The following is a 24,985-nucleotide window of genomic DNA, read 5'->3' on the forward strand; positions in this document are numbered from 1 at the left end:
CATGGTGAATTTTATCAAATGTTTTGATGAAATCAAGATATATTACATCCACAGCAATCCCAAAATCTACTAAGATAATAACCCAATTTTTAAAAAGAGGGATGATTAATCTGAGAGAATTAATTCTTGAGAAATTCATGCTGGCTTCTACTAATCAATGCATTGCTATCAAGATGTGTGCAGACTGACTGCTTTATCATCTGCTCCTGTATCTTCCCTGGTATCAGTATCAGATTGACTGCTCTAGTTTCTTAGATCCACCTTTTTGCTCTTTTTAAAACAGGACAACATTAGCCCATCTTGGGTCTTATAGAATCTCATCCATTCTCCAGGATTTTTGATGACAGAGATGACAGACAGAGATTCTGAGAGCACAACAGCAAGTTCTTTTAGTACATGAGAATGTAATTAATCTGGCCATTAAGACCTGAACTCATTTAAGGCAGATAGATTCCTGACCAATTCCTTATCAATCTTGAACCGCAATCCCAGGCCCACACCATTCACATGTTTAGTGAGGTTGCATACTGTTTTACTTTTGAGATAAGAGGGAAGCAAAATAGGAATTGAGTAGTTCCACCTTGCCTTTGTCATCTGTTAACATTTCCCCTAACTTAGCGCTATTTTTTCCTTATTTAGTGCTGTTTTTAGCTTACTTTCCAGTAGGCTTATGAGAGCTTTCTGTGTGTGTGTCCGTAGGTCTACCCGTGGATCCCCCCTATCAACTTTGCAATGCCTGGACCAATATGAACAAAATCAGATTCAGTTGTAGAGACACATAGGGATACCTCAACGGCATAGTTTGTGATTATGTCCTCCACTCCAGTTCAAAATGGTGGCTGCATGAACATCTGAGGTGCAAGTGGGCTAATTTGTGGACCGTCTAACCAATTTAAACCAAATTAGCTACAGTTGCAGTGAGTGACACACCGGGAAACCTCAATGGCATAGTTTGTGATGATGTACACTTTGGAGGTGCAAGTGGGCTTACTTGTGAACCGCTTAATCGATTTGAACCAAATTTGCTACAGCTGTACAGACACAAAGGTACACCTCAATGGCGTAGATTGTGACGATGTCATCCAACCCAATTCAAGATGGTGGACATGTAAACCTTTGAGGGACAAATGCACTAACTTGTGGACAGTCTAACCAATTTGAACCAAATTGGGTACAGTTGCAGTGAGTGACACACAAGGACACCTCAATGGCATAGTCTGTGAGAATGTCATCCACACCGATTCAAGATGGCGGACGTATACACTTTGGAGGTGCATGTGGACTAACTTGTGAACCGCTTAACCGATTTGAACCAAATTTGCTACAGCTGTAGGGACACAAAGGTACACCTCAATGGCATAGATTGTGACTATGTCATCCAATCCAGTTCATAATAGTGGACATGTGAACTTTTGAGGCACAAGTGCATTAACTTGTGGACAGTCTAACCAATTTGAACCAAATTGGCTACAACTGTATGGATACATAGGGATGCTCCAATGGTGTAGTTTGTGATGACCACCCTGATCCAAGATGGTGTTCGTGTGAACATTTGAGGCACAAGTGCACTAATTTGTGGACTGTCTAACGGATCTGAACCAAATTTAGTACAATTGTAGTGAGTGACAAACACGGACACCTCAATGATGTATTTTGTAATGATGTCATCCACCCCGCTCCAAGATGGTGGACACTAACATTTGAGGCACAAGAGAGCTAACTTATGGACCTTGATTTGAACCCAATTTAGTCCAGTTGTAGAGACAGGGAAAAGCAAGTAGGCTGTTTAGTTTTTTCTAGAACAACTAGTTAACTTGTAAAGTCCTAAATAACCTTGGAACAGATACCTAAAAGATTGCCTCTCCCACATGCACTTGTCAGATTTTAAAATTATCTTATGAGGCCCTACTCCAAGTTCTCCGCCATCTGGTGGTGACTGGAGCCAGGCCTTTCCAGTTGTACCCTATCTTTGGAGTTTTGTTCCTAAACAGATTTCCAGGTGGCATGAAACCAAGTGGAAACCCTGTTTATTAGCCCAGCCCAGACCTTTTAGACCAGGTTTTTTTCCTTTTAACCTAGGGTCCATGGAGTAGGTCTAGGTGGTCCATGGAAATTCTTTGCTACGCTGAATTTAATTTGCTTCCTGGTGAGTCAGATTACAGTTTTTGAGAATAACTATCCTGAGTGCCTATTTCCTCCCTCTAATTTCTCTGCATCTTTATGCAGATATATTATATAAATGGGTTGGGGGTCCATGGGAGGTTTTTGAGCATCTGGGAGGTCCATAGGTGCAAAAACATTCAGAAGCCATTTGTGGACAGTTTGTCTTTTATGCTGGAATTTCTTTATCTTCCTTCCTTGCTCTGTTGTTTTTTTATTGGGTGTATTTTATTGTCACCTTTACTTTTAACTGGATTTTATTGTTTGCCATTGTGAGAGTTTTGGCTGAATCATAGCTAATAAATAGTAGAAAAAATAAATAAAAGTAGCAACATGTTGCAGCATGGCTTGACACACAAAACATGCAGGAGCATGCTGCATGCACTCACACAGCAGCAGCACATCCCATGCAAATATATGCAGCAATATGTATGATCATGCCATGGGCAAACACAGGACATCACATGCTTACAGTCACGGCAGCATATCATGTGCACACAGCTGCAGTAGTGTGCCATGTGTAAACACACACAGAGCAACACATCTTGTGCAAACAACACACACACAGAGTAGCATGTTACAAGCAGCATCTTTTCCCACTTCCACAGATGCTCACTACTGCAGCCTTCTTACTTTGCTGATGGCCATTTTTGTTATGGGAAGCCGGTTACACCAGGGAGGCATCAATCTGCCACACAGATACGAGATGCAATACTTCCCTGAGTGGATTAACTGATTTAAAATGGGAAATCTGAAATCTCATAACTTTAAGAATGCATAATAGATTTTCACTAAACAAGCTCAGTGTACATCCTTGCAATATCTGTGAAATGATCTAATATTTGAAATGATCTAAATGGCCAAGAAGAGAAATTTAAGATTTTTTTCTGGGTTGGTAGAACAACAACAACTACTACTACTACTATTACTACTAATTATACTACTACTACTAATTATATACTGCTTTTCAACAGAAGTTTTCAAAGTAGTTTATATAGAAAAATAAAGTAAATAGTTAAGATGGTTATTTGTCCCCAAAGGGGCTCACAATCTAAAAAGAAACATAAGGTAGACACCAGCAACAGCCACTGGGGGGATGCTGTGCTGGGGTTGGATAGGGCCAGTTTAGTTCTCCCTACTAAATATAAGATAATCACAGTTTTAAAGGTGTCTCTTTGCTCATTTAACAGGGGAGTTCCAAACAGTATGAACGCTGAAGTTGTGGTGTTTTAATTCTTTAAACAGCCCAAACTCAGGATAATGTTTTGAAATTTGTTCAGACTATGCCCCACACAAGGTACATTTTTCATGCCAATTTTCCTATGATATATTTGCCAAATATCCTGTGTCTCACATTTATGACAGTTTTCAGGTTTTATAACGATAGCATGTTGAAAAAGCCACTTACCTTTCCTGAAGAGAATTCCTGCAGCTCTATAATACTTATGTAAAGTTATGCATTTTAAAGGCTCAACATTATATTTAAAAAACAAATTAAAATTCTAAATCAATGCCATGAGTTAATTCTGAATCGGGGAATATTTCCTACCAGGCATTCTTCTGATTGTTCATGGGCTTCCCAGAGCAGGTGGAAAGATGTATAGCAATAATGACTGGATACAACAGCAAGGGGGCATCACTTATGCATCACTGCCAGAATGCTTATCTTAATAATGTGTAATTTACTTAGCTAAATGTAATGGCTGTACTTCTGCCTCCTGACTTGTTCCTAGAAAATATATTTTAACATTGGACTAATACAAGTTACAAGAAAGAAAGAAAAAGTGGGATGTGTGTGTGTGTGTGTGTGTGAGAGAGAGAGAGAGAGAGAGAGAGTGTATTTTTCCATTCAAATGTGCAAATAATGTTAGCATGTACACTGAAAAATTTGCACACAATTGTAATAGATGGTAAGCATCCACTGCTGTCATACGAGCTGCAACAGCAGGGCCCCTGTTGTGACTGGGGGGATATTTCAGATTCTGACTTTGTTTGATTAGTTGTAAACTCTATTGACCTGTATAGTTGGGATAGCCAGTCTAAGATTCTCAATCAAATTGTCCGTCAATACAAGGCATCATTGGCATGCTTCTCCAACCTCTCCTTCCTCGGGGCTTTCACTTCCTCAAGTAGAAAGTGCTCTTAAATCCATGCAGCCCTGCTGTCTGAAACAGCGGAATCCAACTGTGCTGGGACTCAAATAGCCATCTTTCATGTGCAACAGGCTGTACGCAAGAGCACTTTAGTATAATGCTGATGAGAGTAACAGATTCTGTGGAGTGATTTTCAGATCTTTTAATGAGCAAATGTGATTTCAAAACTTCTGCTACTGTTTTCTAAGTAAAGACTTCTTTCTTTCTTTCTTTCTTTCTTTCTTTCTTTCTTTCTTTCTTTCTTTCTTTCTTTCTTTCTTTCTTTCCAACACAGCCATAAAAACAGAATATTTATTATGAGGAGAGATAGATAGATACACATACACATTCATTCATTCATTCACATTTTAGGCTACATCTTAGGCCAAATAGCAATAGGCCAAATACCTATTGCTAACTCTGACCTGAAACCACTTAATATTGACTTCCAGGTTTGTTGGGCAGAAATGGTATGCCAATAATAAAACAACTCTGTTAAAGATCACACTAATAAATGCTATAGCTTCACAAAATGTGCATCAGAGAGTTCTTTAAGCAAACAGGTTTCAGGCTCGTTGTGCACTTTATATTAGGAAAACTTGGAGTGGGATGGGGGAAAGGTCCCATAGTTAAGCAGCATGCGATTCCTTGTTTCTTGTCATGTTTCTGGTTCCTTAAAGTTTATAAATGGGATCACACTAAATAAAATGCAATAATTTGTTCTAGAAATTATCTTGACCACGTTCTGCCCATAAAACTGTAGCTCTGTGAAGTGCAACTGGACTTCATGTCAGTGCTCTTGATTTATAGTTTGGGTTTGTTTTAGTTTTGAGGGGGTGGAAACTGGGGATCAGCAAGACAGGTCTATTAAAGCTGCCAGCCAGAGCAAATTTTCAAAGGTTATTAATTCCTACACATTCTTAAGCCAATGAGCTGAAAAATGTTGAATGCAAGAAAAGGGTGCTCTAAGAATGATTTTTTGAATTCTATATGTATACTCAAAAACTTGAGAAAACAGTATGTTGATAGTCATTCTAGTGATTCTATTCAGAAGATTTTAAATGTGTGTGTGTGTGTAGATCTATATCTTGCACTTCCTTAAAACAGACAATAACATGACAGACGGAAATCGAATGCAAAATGATGTACGTTGCAACAAACAATTATTACTTGGGGTAACTAGTGAAATATGGGGTATACACTGAAAAACAAAGATATGATAATAAATGAAATCAGCATCTCATTATTTATTTATTTATTTATTTGATTTCTATACTACCCTTCCAAAAATGGCTCAGGGCAGTTTACACAGAGAAATAATAACATAAGTATAAAAATAAAATAAATAAATAAATAAATAATACCAAATAAAGATGAAACAGTGCAATTCTGGGGGAAATTATGGGACAATCCAATAGATTATAATAAAAAAGCAGGCTGGATGAAAGAGGTTGAAAAATGTAACCAACAAATGCAAGATCTAATAATAACACCAGACTTAATAAGTGAAAGAACAAAGAAAATTAAAAATTGGACTGTGCCAGGCGACGATGAACTGCATGGCTTTTGGCTTAAACACCTAACAAGCCTTCATAAACAACTATCAAAACAGTTAAATCACATTTTGCAAGGAGGTGATATTGAACAATGGCTAACAACTGGGAAAACTCATCTCATCATGAAAGAGCCAGCAAAAGGTGCAGTTCCAAGTAATTATAGACCGATAACCTGCCTACCAACCATGTTCAAATTATTAACTGGAATAATAGCAGATGAAGTGATGCAACACTTATTAACTAACAAACAGCTTCCAATTGAACAGAAAGGAAATTGCCCGAACACCGGAGGCACAAAAGACCAGCTGCTGATTGACAAAATGATTTTAGAAAATTGCAAGAGAAGAAAAACCAATCTAAGTGTTGCATGGATTGACTACAAGAAAGCCTTCGATTCATCGCCTCACACATGGATACTAAAATGTTTAGAAACAACTGGTGTCAGTAAAAACATTCAGATATTTATTTTAAAAAACCAATGAGCATGTGGAGTACACAGTTAACAATCAATGACGAGACACTTGGACAAGTTAGCGTTAGAAGAGGTATTTTCCAAGGGGACTCACTATCCCCTCTGTTGTTTGTAATCGCCATGACCCCACTTTCACAAATACTAAAAAAAACAGGCCTCGGATACCAAACATCTAAAACATCAAGTAAAATCAACCATCTGCTGTACATAGACGATCTGAAGTTTATGGAAAGTCCCAGTCAGAAATCGAATCACTGCTAAGCACTGTCCGTATATTCAGTAGCGATATAGCAATGGAGTTTGGACTAGACAAGTGTGCTACAGAGAAAAAAATAAGAAAAACAGAAGGAATAGAACTGCCAAATGGAAGTAAGATCAAGAACCTGGGGAAAAAAGAACATTACAAATACTTGGGCATTCTCCAGGCTGATAACATCGCACACACTGAAGTTAAAAGAAAAATTGGAAGTGAATACATCAGGAGAGTTAGAAAAATCCTCAAGTCCAAACTCAATGACGGGAACACCATACAAGCCATCAACACCTGTGCTATACCTGTTATCAGATACATTACAGGAATAATGGACTGGACCCAGGCAGAGCTAGAGACACTAGATTGTAAGACCAGGAAAATAATGACCATCAATCATGCTCTGCACCCCCGCAGTGATGTAGATAGGCTCTACCTCCCACGCAGCTGAGGTGGAAGAGGAATGCTGCAAGTCTATCAAACAGTAGAGGAGGAGAAAAGAGACCTTGAAGAATATACCAAGGACAGTGAAGAAGATGCACTTCAAATGGTCAATAATGCGAAACTATTCAACAACAATGAAACCAAGCAGGCCTACAAGAAAGAACAAGTCAAGAACCGAGCAGAAAAATGGAAAAAGAAGCCCCTGCATGGTCAATATTTGCATAATATAAGTGGAAAATCAGACATCACCAAGACCTGGCAATGGCTTAAGAATGGCAACTTGAAGAAAGAAACAGAGGGTTTAATACTGGCTGCACAAGAACAAGCACTAAGAACAAATGCAATAAGAGCCAAAGTCAAAAAATCCACAACAAACAGCAAGTGCCGCCTTTGTAAAGAAGCAGATGAAACAGTGGACCACCTAATCAGCTGTTGTAAAAAGATCGCACAGACTGACTACAAACAAAGGCATGACAAGGTAGCAGGGATGATACACTGGAACATCTGCAAAAAACACAAGCTACCTGTAGCCAAAAATGGGTGGGACCATCAAATTGAAAAAGTTGAAGAAAATGAAGATGTAAAAATATTATGGGACTTCCGACTACAAACAGACAAACATCTGCCACACAATACACCAGATATCACTGTAGTCAAGAAGAAAGAAAAACAAGTTAAAATAATCGACATAGCAATACCAGGGGATAGCAGAATAGAAGAAAAAGAAATAGAAAATATCACAAAATACAAAGATCTACAAATTGAAATTGAAAGGCTGTGACAGAAAAAGACTAAAATAATCCCAGTGGTAATTGGCGCCCTGGGTGCAGTCCCAAAAGACCCTGAAGAGCACCTCAACACCATAGGGGCCACAGAAATAACCATCAGCCAATTACAAAAAGCAACTTCACTGGGAACAGCCTATATTCTGCGACGATATCTGTAACAACAGCAACAACATTGATAATAAAATTCAGCCATCCCCGGTCCTTGGGAAGGACTCGATGTCTGGATAAAACAAACCAGTCAATAACACCTGTCTGACTGTGTAAACAAGAAATAATAATAATAAATACATTATCGTTATTGTTTCTTATATTCATAGCGCATTCTTTCATGAAAGGATAATTAGGATAACATACGTGGGGAGTTATCCCACTCTACTATTACAACAACACTGTGAGACAAGTTAAGCCAAGAGGAGGTGACTGTCCTCATTGTCACCCACTGAGCTTCATAATTAGACATTGATTTGAATCCAGGTTACCCTAGTCCAACCCCAAACCACTAGAAACTATTCCACATTGGCTCTCCCACATATACAGTCATGAGGTCTAAACTGATAGATCGTTGAGTCAAAATGGGATGTTCGCTTTGTGTCAACTCTACCCCTATTCAGATTTTACACAGTACCTGCATTCAGAAGTCTGTACACAAGCACATGATTTGTGTGTGACAGACTGTATGCATGTTCATTTTGAAAGTTAACCTGGGTACAGGCCCCTTAAAAATGCAGGATACAAATAGAAAGTGTACTGCTATACCTGCATTTAACATAACGTTAATGAATGTATCCGGGGCGGAGCCACTATTGAGCAACAGAACATGGGCAGCCAATGAAAAGGGCTGCCAGAATCCCTATGGCACATGAGGTTACACGCAGAGGGGGCATGGCCCAATCGCCAGAGGGCCTGCCCTAGTCCTCCCAATCTCATTTCCAGGTGCGGGGGGAGGAGAGGAAGGGAAATAAATGCTGCCAGCCAGCAAGCACTGTCAGGAAATGAGATTGGGATTGCTCACTCAGGGCTTTCTGGAGCCCGGGCACGCCCACATGTGCCTAGGTTCTGGAAAACACCAAGTGAGCTCTCCCAGTCTCATTTCCAACCAGAGCTTGCTGGCTGGCAGCATTTATTTCCCTCCAGTGAGAGAGAGGAAGGAAAACACATGCATCCAGGCATGAGATTAGGAGAGCTTGCTTGGGGTTCTCTGAAGCCCAGGCATGCCCCCTTGCACATTATATGACATGGGCGTGTCTGGGCTCCGGAGAGCCCCAAGAGGCTCTCCTGATCTCATTTCTAGGCAGCTCTTGCTGGCTGGCAATCACATGCATGGAGCGTCACTGGTGGGGCCGCCAGCGGGAAAGGACACAGGCCGGTGTTCCGCTGGCTCTGCCACTGAATGTATCTGTGTACAGATCTGTACCAGTGTTTCCTCTATTTGTTTTCATCTCTGTGTGGAATGAGTGTTGTTCTGGGTCACAGTATCAAGGCAGTGTGTGCGCAAGTGCATTCAGAGTGGGACCTTCCTGCTTCAACCCGAGTGAGATCTAAAATTAACTGAGCAGATTTTTTTTTTTAAGCTTGTGAATGTGCACACATGCACACAACTTAGAGGGAACACTAATCTGTACCTGTGTCCACTGTACACAGATTGTATGAGTGTTAAAGGTAACATGTTATGTGGATAGGGTGTCTGTGAGTTAGAGATTCAGATACATCAAACTTTCAGTCTGTGCTTCTAAACATCCGCTTCCAATGTCATGTTCATTGTGGGAACAGGACTCGAAGGCTCATCAAGATGACCACACATATCTTCACATGGGTGAAATCCAGGAGTTCCCCTTCTGATATTACATCAGAAATACATCAGATTCCGGCAGAAGCAACAAGGACAACTGTGAACAGCTGGATCAGCTTTGAGCTTTACACTCCTTACAAACAACCCAAAATACTCCATCTGGCTATGTGGCCATTTCTGCGAAATGACAGAAGAAATGTAGTCACTTAAACAGCCTCGTATGATTAACAGTGAATCACAACCAAAGGGGGAAAGTTCATAATTTGCTACATAAAAATGTCTCAGCGGATGTGGGAGAAAAAAGCTTTTGAAATACAACTAATCCTACGACATGCTTTGGCATTATGACAGAAATGATTAAATATGTTGTCGTGATATTTAGAATTTGTATGCATGGATAAGGTTTCTGAGGTTGTTTCCGTTAATTTGGGGTCATAATTCACAGTCTATCAAGCTCTGTCCAGTTCCTCCACCTGTACTTGTTCATCTTACCTGCAGCCATACGTCCTCTGGCAAGGAGGACGAATCCACATCTGTGTTCCAAATAGTTCCTAGAAGACTATTGGTATTAAGTAAATATTAGACAGCATCCTAAGCACCATGTGTTGTCACACAGCCCCTCAGGGGGAAAAGGAACGTCAAGTGGGCTTAAGGGACCAGCAGGCAACATAGGAGCAATGCCAGGGGGAAAGGAACGGAAACAATGGCTACAAAGTGGCAAGCGACTCAAGCTCCTTTGATTGAGTTCTTTACAGCAAGGTAGGGGGTGGTTCAGTTCATCTCCCTGGTACCCGGCTGGCTGTCCAAGACGACACTCCCGCTTAACTCCCACAAAGGTTCCTTCCTTCCTTCAGGACTGGATCTTCGGTACCCTGGATTTCCTTTGCTTCTGAACACCGCCCCCCCTCCCCGCCAGTTTTTTTTTAACCAGCTATCTCTATCCTAGGGATCTCCTGCTGGGACCAAGGCACCGGTTAGAGTGGAGATTCTGGCTTATGCCAACTTCTAGGATGAAGTGCTTCTCATCCTCTTGCTGCCTCCTGCTCAGCTCTTCTTCCTCTCCCGGAAGTGGAATATTCCATGGTAGATGGCTCATCTGTCCAGGGTTAGGTCCAGGTCTAGCACCTTGCCCTGAAGCTTTTGGGGGCTGGCTCCTGTCAGAACATTCTACTACCCACTCCCAGCATTGTTATAACTTCTGGAGCCACTCATCTGGGGCGTCTCCTAGGCCACATATCAGTAAAGCAAAAGTCAACCTATGAAGGGAATTCCCAAGATATTGTAGCCACACAGATCACTATGCATTCATTGTAAATTGTGAACTCTGCCCTTCCTACTCACAATACTCCTAACTGGCACTTACAGGGGTATTTATCCCAAGATTAAAACAGAGATGACAAAAGAACCCCTGATTACTTGGAGGCTTTCTTTCTGTCTTTCATACTCAAAATCTGTGCCTTAACTAAGCAAGCTAATTATAATTTGAAGCTAAATATACAGAAAAGTTTAAAGGATATTTGCAGATACTAATTGTAAGAACTTTTCTGAATGTCTCTGTTTTCTTGAAGAAATATCATACTAATTCAGAATCTGGCTATTTGTGGTATGTTCGTAGGAAAGGGGATGAGGAGTAGCCAGCATTTATACTTGGTATAGTGGCTTAGATCCAAAGATGCTGTTGCATTGATGCTGCTGCACCTCTGCTTGTTTGTGATGGGAGCGGGTGTCACTGACATTTCCTGTTAGCAGACCTGCTTTCTTGGAAGGCTGCTGAGAGCCACTTTTCAGGGGTGTGCAGGGTTGCAGATGGGGGGAGTGAGCAATGTCTACTGCACAAGCAGACATATCTCCATGTAGTAAAGCCTTTGGATCACACTCACAAAATCTAGTATCCAAAGATTACTTAAGGTTACTTAATTACCAAAGGGTATACCTGGATTTTTTTCAGTACAGACCTTCTATGCAGCAGAGTGAAGTGGTCGCTTCAGTACAGGCATGAGGGGTACAGGCATAGGCGGAACTGGGGGGGGGCAGGCAGGGCACATGCCCTAGGGCCACTGAGGAGGGGGTGCCACACCAGTTCCTGCCACCCACCCACCCCACTGCCCACCTGCCCAGTCCCAGGGCCCCTCAGCCACTTGCCTCCAGCTCTGGCCTTGGATCGGCAACAAGGCCTAGAATGAGAGTGGCCTGCAAATTGCAGAGCTTTCTCTCCCCTCCTCTCAGCTGATCTGCAGGTGGGTGGGGCTTCCAGAGAGGCCTCGAGTAGGCCTCCCTGAAGCCTGAACTTGGCAGGCCAAGCAAGCCAGGAAGGAGGAGGCAGGCAGAGTTCTGCAGCAGACCCTCTGCCCAGACCAGTCAGCACAGCTTTTGCCAGGTAGGCTGTGAATTCCTTTTTGTGGTTGCACCCCCCCACACACACACACAATATATAGGGATCTGCTTGCCATAGGGCTTTGATATGGGGGGGAGACTGAGAAGTCTCTGAATATTTAATTTAAAACAGACTGAAAAATTTGCTGGTTTTAAAAACAAAAATAATCTAAAAAGGCCTATAAGTGGCTTGTTTCATGGCAGAAAATTACAAAAAACTTCTGGAATGAGTATATTTTATTTTATTTTATTTTATTTTATTTTATTTTATTTTATTTATTTATTTATTTTCATCCATCCATCCATTCATTCATTCATTCATTCATAAATGTACTTATGTTCAAGTTGTTTTGCAACCCAGAAGGTCTGAGTGAGAACTGTGAAGCATGTGTTGTGCTTTTATTTTATTTTATTTTTCTTGTGTGTGAACTGCTCTCCAATAACTTGCAGGGACTTCAGGATGCATCTGGCCAACATGTGAATGCAGCACCTCCATTCCAGAGGAGATGTGTGTTAAAGGGCTTTAAAAGCCTCGTGTGAAAAACCTCCTGGAATCAAACTTTACTGAATTTGTTCAGAATTCTGAAAAAACAAACATAGGCTCACCCTGCATGGCTGAAAGTCTCCTTTGCTAATCTGCAGCAAGGGGGCCATTTTAATAATTAGCATTGCTAGTGTGTTCTAGGCATTAAAAGTAGCACAAATATAAGGTACTCAATGTATATCACTATATACTGTGAAGTGTGTGTGTAATCAGTGAAATGTATTCCCAGGCAGCATACCTATTTTGAAATATCAGACGTAAATCCTTGGGGGCCTGGGGTGTGTGGAGGACCTGGACTTTGAGGGGCTGGGGGCCCATTTTAAAATCTCATCTTGGCCCATTCCAACCTTGCTATGGCCCTGGCGGAATAGTTACATATGTATTGATCACTACACATGGGTTTCTGCACAGCACCTGCACAGAAGAAACTTCCATGTAGAAAATATGTCTCTTGTAAATTGACCCTGAATTTTCCATCCATGACTGGGATATTTGAGAGTTAGAGTCAATAATAAAAGAACAGCACACTGCTTGTGACAGGAAGGGGCAAATTACAGTGATTTCTTAGTCTGGCGGGGGCTGGTTTTAGCCCTGGCAGAACTTGGCTGTCTGCTCCTGTTGCAAATTCCTCTGTCTAGTGTGGCAAACTAATGTATCCTCCTCCCTCCTTCTGTCAAAGTAAGCACTAGTGTGGTGAATGCACATATACCCCATCATGAGCCAACAGTCATCATAAGACAAAGGCTGGCAGGAATCATTCACTGGTTTATAGACCGCCCCCCCCTTCTTCTTCCCCTATTTTGCTAGTGGCTATTTGGGCAGGTGATCCTCTAGGACAAAGTCATGTTTTTTAAAAAGAATGAGATGAGACAGAGAAAATGACACTTGGAATCCTCGCATAACTCCTGACTGTTGTTCTAAGTCTTTTACAGAGATAGCTCATGTTTTCAGGTTTTGATCAACAACCATGTCTAGATGGTACAGTGTTCCTTTTAACAGGGATTTCCAGATATTGTTGACTACAAGTCCCATCATCCCTGTTTGGACAGGGGTGCAATTTCAGTGCTTGCCCTAGGCACTATTTTCCCTAGTTACGCCTCTGGGTACAGGGGGTGACAAGCGTTGGCCCTCTGCCACTACAGGAGCTTTCCCATGGGCCCTTGGGTTTTTTAAAAACATTGATCCTTTGAAAAGCAAAGCGGCAGGGCAGGCTCCTCACTAGGGGAAGTGTGGGGCATTGCTCTCCCACCATCCAAGTCTCTCCCATCCTCTACCCTTGCTTTGCTAAAGCACCAGACATTTTCAGTGCTTTCCATCAGACTGCAGGAGACCGCTTTCTCTGCCCTCTTTCCTATGACTGGCACCTCTCCAGTAAAACAAAAACAAAACCCACCAAACTTTACTTTCCCCCTAAGGCTCTTTTGCAAAGCCTTACTCTCTGATTGGCTAATTATGTGTTCAAAAGCCAATTAGGACCTGCAGTTTTGTTTTATTGTAGGACATCTTCCATAAATGCCTACAATGAATCTTGTTTTAGAGCAGCTGCTCTGTCCAATGCTGCCTTGGGAGAGGGAAAGGCTGCAATCCTATGCATACATATATGGAAGTAATCCCAATGACTGGACTTACCCTTGTGTAACATGCATTGGATTGGGATGATTCTTGATCTGCATTCGCAAATAATTCAGAACCCACGGTTCCGCTCCTCCACCACCACCCCACTCTCAGGGAGACTGCAGAGAGGAACTGGGTGTGTGAGCTTCCTTATTATTTGAAGGGCAGCCCACACAGCCAATTATGGCCGGAGTGAAGGAGGAGCTTCCTCCCTCAACTCCGGTTGAAGTAATGCAGCCTCCAGTGCTGTATTTGGATGACACACTCTGCTAGTGGAACCCCGATGATGAGCAGCAAAACTCACTACAAACCAAGGGATCACATTGGAGTTTGTGGAACACAACCTTGGCTGGATTTCCAGACAGGACTGGAGTTGCACGCATTCTGATGTAACGGAAGGGAAAGCTCTGGTCCCTGCAACTCTGGCTCCATGTTACATGTGAATGCAGCTTCAGCCTCTCACAAAGTTGGTGTGTGCATTTGTGTCTGGAGGGGAGGGGTGGGGGGGAGGGAGGGGTTAGGATTAGAGCCAGTTGCAAACTCCTGCTAACTTGGCAAAGAGGCACCTCTTAACATGGTGATTCTCTTTATTTAGCAGAGGAAGAATAACTGGCCCTATTCACCACAGCACCGTACCTCCAGTGACTGTTGCTGGTGTCTATCTTATGTTTCTTTTTAGATTGTGAGCCCTTTGGGGACAGGGTTCCATCATATTTGTTTGTTGTTTCCTTGTGTAAACTGCCCTGAGCCATTTTTGGAAGGGCGGTATAGAAATCAAATTATTATTTCTTGTTTACACAGTCAGACAGCTGTTATTGACTGGTTTAGTAGTAGAGTGGGATAACTCCCCACGTATGTTATCCTAATTATCCTTTCATGAAAGAATGTGCTATGAATATAAGAAACAATAACCATAATGTATTTATTATTATTATTTCTTGTTTACACAGTCAGACAGGTGTTATTGACTGGTTTGTTTTATCCAGACATCGAGTCCTTCCCAAGGACCGGGGAAGGCTGAATTTTATTATCAATGTTGTTGCTGTTGTTATAGATATCGTCGCAGAATATAGGCTGTTCCCAGTGAAGTTGCTTTTTGTAATTGGCTGGTGGTGATTTCTGTGACCCCTATGGTGTTGAGGTGCTCTTCAAGTTGTTTTGGAATTGCACCTAGGGTGCCAATTACCACTGGGATTATTTTGGTCTTTTTCTGCCACAGCCTTTCAGTTTCAATTGGAAGATCTTTGTATTTTGTGATTTTTTCTAATTCTTTTTCTTCTATTCTGCTATCCCCTGGTATTGCTATGTTGATTAGTTTAACTTGTTTTTCTTTTTTCTTGACTACAGTTATATCTGGTGTATTGTGTGGCAGATGTTTGTCTGTTTGTAGTCGGAAGTCCCATAATATTTTTACATCTTCATTTTCTTCAACTTTTTCAATTTGATGGTCCCACCCATTTTTGGCTACATGTAGCTTGTATCTTTTGCAGATGTTCCAGTGTATCATCCCTGCTACCTTGTCATGCCTTTGTTTGTAGTCAGTCTGTGCGATCTTTTTACAACAGCTGATGAGGTGGTCCACTGTTTCATCTGCTTCTTTACAAAGGCGGCACTTGCTGTTTGTTGTTGATTTTTCTACTTTTGCTCTTTTTGTATTTGTTCTTAGTGCCTGTTCTTGTGCAGCCAGTATTAAACCTCAGTTTCTTTCTTCTATTATTATTATTATTATTATTATTATTATTAATTTAATAACCAGTAAGAATAAAAGAAATTCTGGGTACTTAAGGCTCCTTAAGATGGCAAATTGTGTTACAAACTTGCATTCCCTCTACCTGTAATTAGAGTGGAGATGGTGAGCAGTGGGTTTGGGGGGGAAGCTAGCAGATGAAACTGGCGGAGGTGGGGCTGCTGTCTGTCCCTAATTTTATCCCTCCCTTTCCTGCCATGGTAGGTAGTTTTTCCCTTCCTCTTATACACTCATGAGTCCCCTTCCCTATCTGTGTGTATAAATGAGGCAGTGAGTCTCTGTGTGTGCATGAGAAGGGTCTCTATACTGCATGTCTGTATGTTTTCTGTGTCTTTGTGCTGTTTCTGCGAAAGAGGACTAAGAGGGAAAGTTGCTAGTATTCTCCTCTTCGCTCCTTGTGCTTCTTGTAAGCTTTGCAAGGAATGTGAGGAGAGGCGCTCCTTGTAAAGCTTGCCAGAATCAGATGAACCCCAAAGAGCTGCTCTGCTGGCAGCAGCAGAGGGAGCTCTTACCACCATGCTGGCATCTCAATAATCTGTCACCTAAGGCAACTACCTCATCTTGCCTCATGCAAAACTGCCCAGGGCAGGGAAAACAGAACGTATGAAGAAGGCCTTAATCTGAAATGAGATTCACAGAGTCTTTCTCCCTCTCTCTTTCTCCAGTCCTTCAAAATCCATAATTTCTGTGAAGACTGTAGGCCCATTCACACGTGATGTTCAGCACTCCTACAACAAGTGCACAGTGTACAGTGTACACAGGTACAGATCTGTACAAAGGTACAGTTATTCACACATTCTGTTGAACACAGCTACAGCAGCACACTTCCTATTTGTAACATGCATTTGATGGGCCTGTATCTAGTTTCACTTTTAAAATGTTTGCAGGTACAGTTGCTTGTACAAACAGATCTATGAGTGTGCAGACATCTGTACATCGTATAGCATAATTACTGAACTGGGCTTAATTTCACTCTGTTGACTCCTAAAGTAAAGTAAAGTGTGCCATCAAATCTATGTCAACTCTTGGTGACCACAGAGCCCTGTGGTTGTCTTTGGTAGAATACAGGAGGGGTTTTCCATTGCCATCTCCCACGCAGTATGAGATGATGCCTTTCAGCATCTTCCTATATCGCTGCTGCCCGATATAGGGGCTTCCCATAGTCTGGGAAGCATACCAGCAGGGATTCAAACTGGCAACCTCTGGCTTGCTAATCAAGACATTTCCCCACTAGAACATTAGGTGGCTCTGTTGACTCCTACACTATTGATAATACTTTATAAGCTGCCCAGAGTCTATCTCATTTGCCAGCTTTTTCTAAATGTGATGGTTATGGAGTAAAGTCACAATGAATTGACCTTTCCAAAGGGTACTGATATGGTCTTGTAAACCCTGACATGCTGAGATTATGGATCAGCCTATATTTGGAAAATTACATTTTTGTTTAAGCCAGGATGTGTTTCAATTTCAACCCTTAAAAGCATATTCACAGATCTGGTGCTGATTTCTTCTGGGTGAATTAAAACTGTGCATCCTCATCCTTTACTACTTTTATCCCCCATTTAGAGCTGACCAGGATAGTATTTTCTCATTTTCATTTTAAATTTCTATCTCTTTTTTAATTCTTCCACTTTACAACTTCGTCTATGCTCCAGTTTACCAATGAATATCAACATGATCATCGGATTTATATCAGAAGAGGGGAAGAGTGGTTCAACATCTTATTCCTGTCCATTCTTCTGGCTGTTACCATAATGGGAAGGTTCCTGGCTGCTTTGCCAGCTTGTCCTTTGGCCTTCTGGCACTACTGTTTAATGCCAAGTCGGTCCATAATAAAATCTCTATCATCCATGATATAATTGTGGTGGAAGGGGCTGACCTGGTTTGCATTACGGAAACCGGGGGCGGGGGGAGCTGGGAGAGATTAGTCTTTCCCAGCTGTGTCCATCTGGGCATTTAGTGCTAGTGTAGCAGCAGCATAGGCTGGAGGGATGGGGTGGAGGAGGAGTCCCTATACTTTGTAAAAGCTCTATTTTCCTTTCTAGGCCCCCTTTCCAAGTGAGTGCTGGAAAGTGTTTGTACCTGGTGTTGGGCTCTTGGGACAGAGTGGGGATCCTATTGGTGTACCACTCGCCCCATTGCCCAGCTGTGTCCCTGCCTGAGCTCACGGAGATAGTCTCAGATTTAGTGTTGAGGACTCCCAGAATGATTGTTCTGGGTGATTTCAACATCCATGCTGAGGCTGCCTTGACTGGGGCAGCTCAGGACTTCGTGGCTGCCATGACAACTGTGGGGCTGTCCCAACATGTTGTTGGCCCAGTACATGAATTGGGGCATACTCTGTATCTGGTTTTTTGAGTGGACAGGAAGATGGTGATTTGAGAGTGGGAGCTATGTCATCTATGCCCTTGGCATGGTCAGATCACATCCTTCTGAGGTTTAGAGTCTTAGTGGCTACAACTCTCTGCAAGGGTGGGGGACCTATAAAAATGGTCTGCCCCCAGAGCCCTGATTCCTGAGGGCTCTGGGGGATTTTCCAGATGGTATGGCAGGCGCTCTTGTCGAAGCTCTAGTTGCTCTCTGGAATGGAGAGATGGATCAGGCTTGGTTGACACGATCACTCCCAAGTGCCCTCCCCCACAAATCAGAGCCCGTGTGGTGCCATGGTATACATCTAAGCTGAGGGCAATGAAGCAAGCTGGGAGACAACTGGAACATAAGTGGAAGAAACCTTGGGGTGAGTCTGAGCAAACACAGGCTAGAGCTCGTTGTTGAGCCTATTCTGTGGAGTGATGAAAGAGAAGAATTTTTTTTTTTTTTTGGTCCACCATTGCATCCTCTCACTGTTGTCCAGTGTGGCTTTCCCCAGTGCTGTGGGATCTTTTGAAATCTGGCCCTGGGCAAGATGTAGTGGATGGAACCCTCAGTAGCATGCTGTAACATTTGCACAGCACTTTGAGGGTAAAGTCGCTCACATCATTGGGAGAGGTGTCCAGAGTAACACCTGGTCAAGTTTCGCTGGAGGAGTTTCAATTATTGGTCCCTGAGGATGTGGACAAGGTGTTTAGTCAAGTTCAGGTGACCACATGTATACTTGACCCTTGCCCTTCATGGCTTATTAAATCTAACAGGGAGGTAATTTTTAGATAGGTCCAGTAGGTTCTAAACACCTCATTGATAGAGAGAATGGTCCCAGCTCCATTGAAGGAAGCTATTATTCAACCACTTCTAAAGAAACCCAGTCTGGACCAGTGTTCCCTCTGATAGGGATTCCCAGATGTTGTTGACTACAACTCCCAGAATCCCCAGCTGCAATGGCTTTTGCTTGGGGATTCTGGGAGTTGTAGTCAACATCATCTGGGAATCCCTGTTAGAGGGAACACTGGTCTGGACCCAGAGGATGTAAACAACTGCAGGCCTGTGACCAATATTCCCTTCCTGGGAAAGGTGCTTGAGTGTGTAATGGCTGACCAGCTCCAGACACTTTTGGAGGAAACAGACTATCTAGATCCATTTCAATCAGACTTCAGGCTTGGAAAAGCAACTGCTTTGGTCACCCTGTGGAATGAACTATGTAGAGAGAGAGAGACAGGGGAAGTACACATTTTTTATTCTCTTGCTTCTCTCAGCAGCTTTTGATACCATTAATCATGGTATCGTTTTGGATAGGCTGGCCGAGTTAAGTTTGGGAGGCACTGCATGGAGGTGCTTCCATTCCTACCTCGAGTTCAATTTCCAAAAGTGCTGGGGGGTTACTGATTAACCCCTTGGCAGTTATGCTTTGGGGTTCTGCAGGGTTTCATGATTTCCCCTCCATCTACATGAAATTGCTGGGAGAGGTCATCCAGAGATTTGGCCTTAGGTGTCATTAGTATGCAGATAACTCTCAGTTGTATCTCTCTTTTTCATCAGACACAGGTGAGGCGGTGACAGTCTTGAATCAGTGCCTGGATGCATTAATGGACTGGATGAAGGTGAACAAGCTGAGACCAGACAGAAGTATTGCTGGTCGGTGGTTCCTCTGCCTGGGTGAATGATGGTTATCTCAGAAAGTGCCTGACCCCATATGACCCAACCTGGACCTTAAGATCTTTTTCAGAGGCCCTCCTCCGAGTACCCTTGCCAAACAAGGTGAGGAGCGTAGCTACTAAAGAGAGAGCCTTTTTGGTGGTTGCACCCAATTTATGGAATAACCTCCCCACTGAGGTTCGCCTGACTTTGTTCTTTTTTATTATAGACACCAGGTAAAGACCTTTTTGTTCACTCAGGCCTTTTAAATTTTGATTTTCAAATTTGATTTTTAACTTATTTTAAAAGAGTTTTAAAATTGCTATGTTGGTCGGTTTGGGATTTTTTTGGTATTATCTCCCCCCCACCCCACCTTTGGTCTCTTTTGATTTAATGTGTTATGTGTTTTTATTTCATGTTTTAATGCTGTGTGGTGAGCCGCCCAGAGAACAATTTTTTATGGGGTGGCTGACAAATAAGATTGGTTGGTTGTGGTTGTTGTTGTTATCATATCCCCTGAGATGCAGGGAATATTTCCCAGTGGGTGAACTGCTAAGCTGCCGTGGTGCACCTCCTCCAAAAGTGCTGGCAGTAGTTCTCTCAGTCCAAGTTATTTGCATAGCTGAGGCAGACCTATAATCTTGGTACCCCAGGAGGTTGCCAAGTTTGCCTCTGTGGTTGGAGCAGTCCTTGATGTATCCTAAAAGTCCTGAGTAGGCCCATCCTCTGAAAGCATATTCTTTTTACAGTCATGGCTGAATACCTTGCAATTATCAGGGCAATGTTTTGGACCCCATAGACACCATCTCTCCCCACAAAAGTATCCTGCACAACCTCGAAGCTGAGATATTAAAAATCAATCTGTCCCTTCCTTCGACTGGGCCAAGAGGAATTAAATGAGGAACATAAGGCAAGTGAAGTAAACGTGCTTACAATCAGCTCTTTCTACATCATGAAGTCATATCCACACAGGAGAGGCCTCCGGACGAAAGGATCATATTTTCCTTTTTGGTGTGCACACTGAAGGGAAAAAAAATTCACCTCATGAATGTACAGACTTTCCCTGTGTGAAGTTAACAAGTTAGCCCATGCTGATCACTTTTGGCCAGGTATTAATCACGTAGCGAGGAAACAGAAGCACAAATATGACTGTGTGTGGTTTTTCGGAGCGGGGGGGAGAGACTTCTTAACTTAAAAAATATCCCAACCTCACTCTGTCTCACCCTTCCACTAACAACAGCAATAGAGAGCTCTTGTCTGGTTAGCTGGCGATGTTTGTGAGGGATAGCTCATCAAAAGAGTAAACCGTTCCCCTTCGCTTTGTTATGACAAGCTGGGAGCATGTCTGCCTTTGCAGGTCTGTGTGTCTGTGGATGTGTGATTTCGTGTCTTTGTTGTGGTGCTGCGCCTGGAATAGAATTACACAAAGAAAAAGAAAAGTTTAAAGTGCTAGAGGGAGGGAAAGGAACAGAGAGGGAGAGAGATTGATTGCTTTATGGCTCACTCAGAAACCTGAAAGAGCTGAGGGCCCAGAAGAGGGTGCCACAGCTCAGGGTCTGACACGCACCATCATCACTGTAAAGTAAGATCCCCCTATAAGGCAACTGTTTGATAGACTCCGCGGCACTCACTTTCTCCCCCCACCCGCTCTGCTCAGAGTCCTCCAAACGGCACACTCCAGAGGGAGGCCCAAGTCTAGTAACTGAGTGTTAATTATGTCTGAGTGGATTCTAGAGAGAAAGAAAACCATACACTGTATCAGCAGAGAAATGGTTTTGCTGTGAGGAAACTAATGATGCTTTTATCAGGAACAATATAAAGATTGCTTTTTTACTAGTGTGTGTCCCCCAGGGTTTGGACTATGAGATATTTCTGTATCTGGCTTGAGGTTCCTCTGAGCTTTTACATAATCAAATCAATATAGCTATGATTCACCCTCTGGCAAGAGCTGTTCCTTGCAAGTTGCTGCCGCTTCTTTAGTGACTGAGGAGGAAATAAATAAATAAGGAGGAAAGAAACTTATTACAAATCCGTAAACATTGATTGGTTTGGGCTTAGATTTGTACTTTCTTTAATTGCCAGGGAGCGAGCAAGAAGAAGAAGATGCTGAAGAGGAAAAGAGGATATATGAGTCCATGGCCACTGGTCCAGGCACGTGATTGAGTGAAAGGGAGGGGGAGGGATTAGGAGTCGATGGAATGGCATAGAGCAACCTGATGTATTGTCCAGACATGTCAAAGTCAAAGACAAGGACAGGAACATTAAAGGAAAGGAGTTAAGACTATTTGATTCCCCTCTCCCGCCACACACAAATATCCTGTATCCTCTGCATTTGCATTCAGATCTTCTCAGAACAGGGGATGTAAGCAGAATACCGTGAGCCCATAACTCCCCTGTTAAGGCCCATTTCTCCCACTGAGCCAAAGAATATGCAACAGCCTTTGTGCGTCATCTTCCTCTGTTACCTTTGCCTCTGTCATCTTCCCATATCTCCCCCCCCCCGCAGTGTCCCCTCTAATTTCTGTGATCAGTGAGTGGAAAGAATTTTGTCCTGGGCGGCAGCATCAAGTCAGTGTGCTCACATAACTCGCACTCTCTCACACACACTCACATATGAGTTAATGACTTTTTTGCGGTGCACAATTTTTTTTAAGCTTTTCCCCTCTGCTGGTGGCGGGGAGCCACTGCTGTCTTCCCTCCTCCCCTCCCCACAATCTCCAGCTCTCCAGAAGGGGGACGCTGCCTCCCATCCTCCTCCCTCCTTTCCTCCTCTGCAGCCACAGGGGGGAGCCACCCCCACCCCCACCTCTGCCTCCCATCCCCCCCCCGCCCATGCAGCATGGGGGAGACAGTTGGGCTAGGATGGAGTACCCTCTGGAAACCCTTCAAGTACCCCCCCGTTGGGAACCCCTGCCTTAACATAGAATTTGGCCTACCAAGGCATTCTCAGCACTATCAAAAAATAATAAACTCCAGCTCCAGTCTCTCTAGGCTGCTGAGGGAGCCTCTGGGTGGGGGGAGCTGCCGCCTCCCATCTTCCTCTGGCTGCTCCATCCTGCAGCTGGAAGTAGGGATGTGCCGGAAACGTTTCGGAGGCCATTGTAAAGGCCTCCGGAATGTTTTGGCACTGGGGCGGGATTCGGTGCTTCGGCACCGGCGGGGGTAGCACTTTAAGGGCAGGGGAGAGTGTACTCACCTCCCCCTCCGCGTTTCCCCCGCCGGCGCTCTTCAAAGTCCAAGCCCCTCGGGGTGGCAGAGTTCCTCCCTGCCGCCCCGTTCTCCCCGTCGGCCGGAAGTGGCCGGAAGTTGCGAGCACACGTGCGCCCGCCGTGCGCACGCACGCCGTGCACACGCATGCTCGCAACTTTCAGCCACTTCTGGCCGACTGGGGGAATGGGGCGGCAGGGAGGAATGCTGCCGCCTCGAGGGGCTTGGACTTTGAAGAGCGCCAGCGGGGGTAACATGGAGGGGGGTGAGTACACTCTCCCCCGCCCTTAAAGTGCTACCCCCGCCGGTGCCGAAGAGTCTTCGGGCACATCCCTAGCTGGAAGTGAAGGAAAAGGGGGTCCGACCGGTGTGCAGGAGGAGGAGGAGGCGGCATGACGGCAGCCCGGCCGTGGAGAGGGGGAACGCGCAGCAATGCTTCCCGGCTGGGGGGGAGGGAAATGGGGTTCTGGGCAGTTGGGCAGTAGTGGTGGGCACAGCAGAGACTTCATGCCCACCAGAAGCTGCTGTGTAGGGCCCTGAAAGTTTCTGTGTCCATGTGCACATGCACACCTTAGAGGAAACAGTGCCACCACCCCTTTGCTTCTAGCTCTATTGAAATTCCATTATAAACTTCCTGAGGTAGGAGGAATTTTTCCTCATTTTACTTTCCAGAATAGAATGATGTGCACACAAGGCACTATATTAATAAACCATCTTATTGTCTTGAGAGGGCTCTGTTCTGTACCTTTAAGAGCATGGATAATTCTTCCAGATTCAGCTTTCCCCAGCAGAGTGCTGCAGTAACAGCAGAAATAGCAAAAATTGTCCCTTCTGGCATCCTTCAGGTCATAAGAACATAAGAACAGCTCTGCTGGATCAGGCCCAAGGCCCATCTAGTCCAGCATCCCATTTTGCACAGTGGCGCACCAGTTGCCGCTGGAAGCCACAGGCAGGAGTTCAGGGCATGCCCTCTCTCCTGCTGTTACTCCCCCGCAACTGGTACCCAGAGGCACCCCAGCCCCAAGGCTGGAGGTGGCCTACAGCAAGCTGTCTGGAGGTAGCCTACACAGGTCAGGTGTAGCCTACAGGTGGCCTACAGGTCAGCCCCATAGAAGCTACCCCTGCAGACAGGATTCATTATGGAGTTTCCCCTATTGCTCCTCAACAGAATATCAAAGGGGGAAGTTAAAGAGAGGTCTGAGAATGAGGCCTGGGCTAAGGAGATATAAAGGGGACTTGATTGAAGCAATATGTTTCTTTGGGCCAAACATTTCAAAGGACCTTTCTGCAATTTTTCCTAATATTTAGAATGATCCTTAGATGTCAGCAAAATGGAAAATAGTTGCAACTAAAAAAGAGCTTAGAGTAGAATTTTGATCCTTAGTGATTTACTTTTGTCTTGCCTCATCATCTTCCTTTTTCTTCCTCACCCAGCCATCTCAACCCATCTGTTCCTTTCCAGAAAGAACTTTCTCTTCCTCTTTCTCTGGTGCATCCTGTGTCACTCCCTGCCCCCACCGCCACCCTGCTTCAAACTCTTACATCCCACCCTATTTTTGTAGCTGCTGGTACAGAAATTGAACTTGTACAGCAAGCTCTATATAAATGACATCTCTAAGGATGTTGTTGTCTTATTTTCCCCTGGGGTGACACCTCTGTCATGCTTGAAAAGAGAAAGAAAGACAGCAAAACAATCACAGTCTTTAATTTGAAAGTAAGTTCAATTTCCCCCCATAAAGATTTTTCTTTTTCTTTTACAAGATTTGCACCTTCACCTACTCCTGCCTACTAGGAAATTTGAACTAGCTGTAATTGCTAAGGCAAAGGGGTACTACTCATTGCTTTACCTGCAAGCATAATATACCTGTTAAAGTCCTAGTACTTCAGTTGATCCAGATGTA

The 24,985-nt window shown here is 43.6% G+C and overlaps 1 long non-coding RNA gene across 2 annotated transcripts in view; it reads left to right on the forward strand.

The window, feature by feature from the left end:
- LOC128341988 (uncharacterized) overlaps window positions 1–22,369 on the forward strand; it is a 65,706-nt gene extending 43,337 nt beyond the window's left edge. The window contains exons 2-4 of one of the 2 annotated variants that reach the window (XR_008314706.1): window positions 19,782–20,000; window positions 20,627–20,791; window positions 21,964–22,369. This is a non-coding gene — a long non-coding RNA (uncharacterized LOC128341988). Of the gene's footprint in view, window positions 1–19,781; window positions 20,001–20,626; window positions 20,792–21,959 lie in introns of both variants that reach the window. The other variant, XR_008314707.1, reaches the window with a different exon arrangement.
- Window positions 22,370–24,985: the final 2,616 nt, after the last annotated feature.

This window comes from Hemicordylus capensis, chromosome 2 (assembly GCF_027244095.1).
Source record: "Hemicordylus capensis ecotype Gifberg chromosome 2, rHemCap1.1.pri, whole genome shotgun sequence".
Taxonomy (NCBI): domain Eukaryota; kingdom Metazoa; phylum Chordata; class Lepidosauria; order Squamata; family Cordylidae; genus Hemicordylus; species Hemicordylus capensis.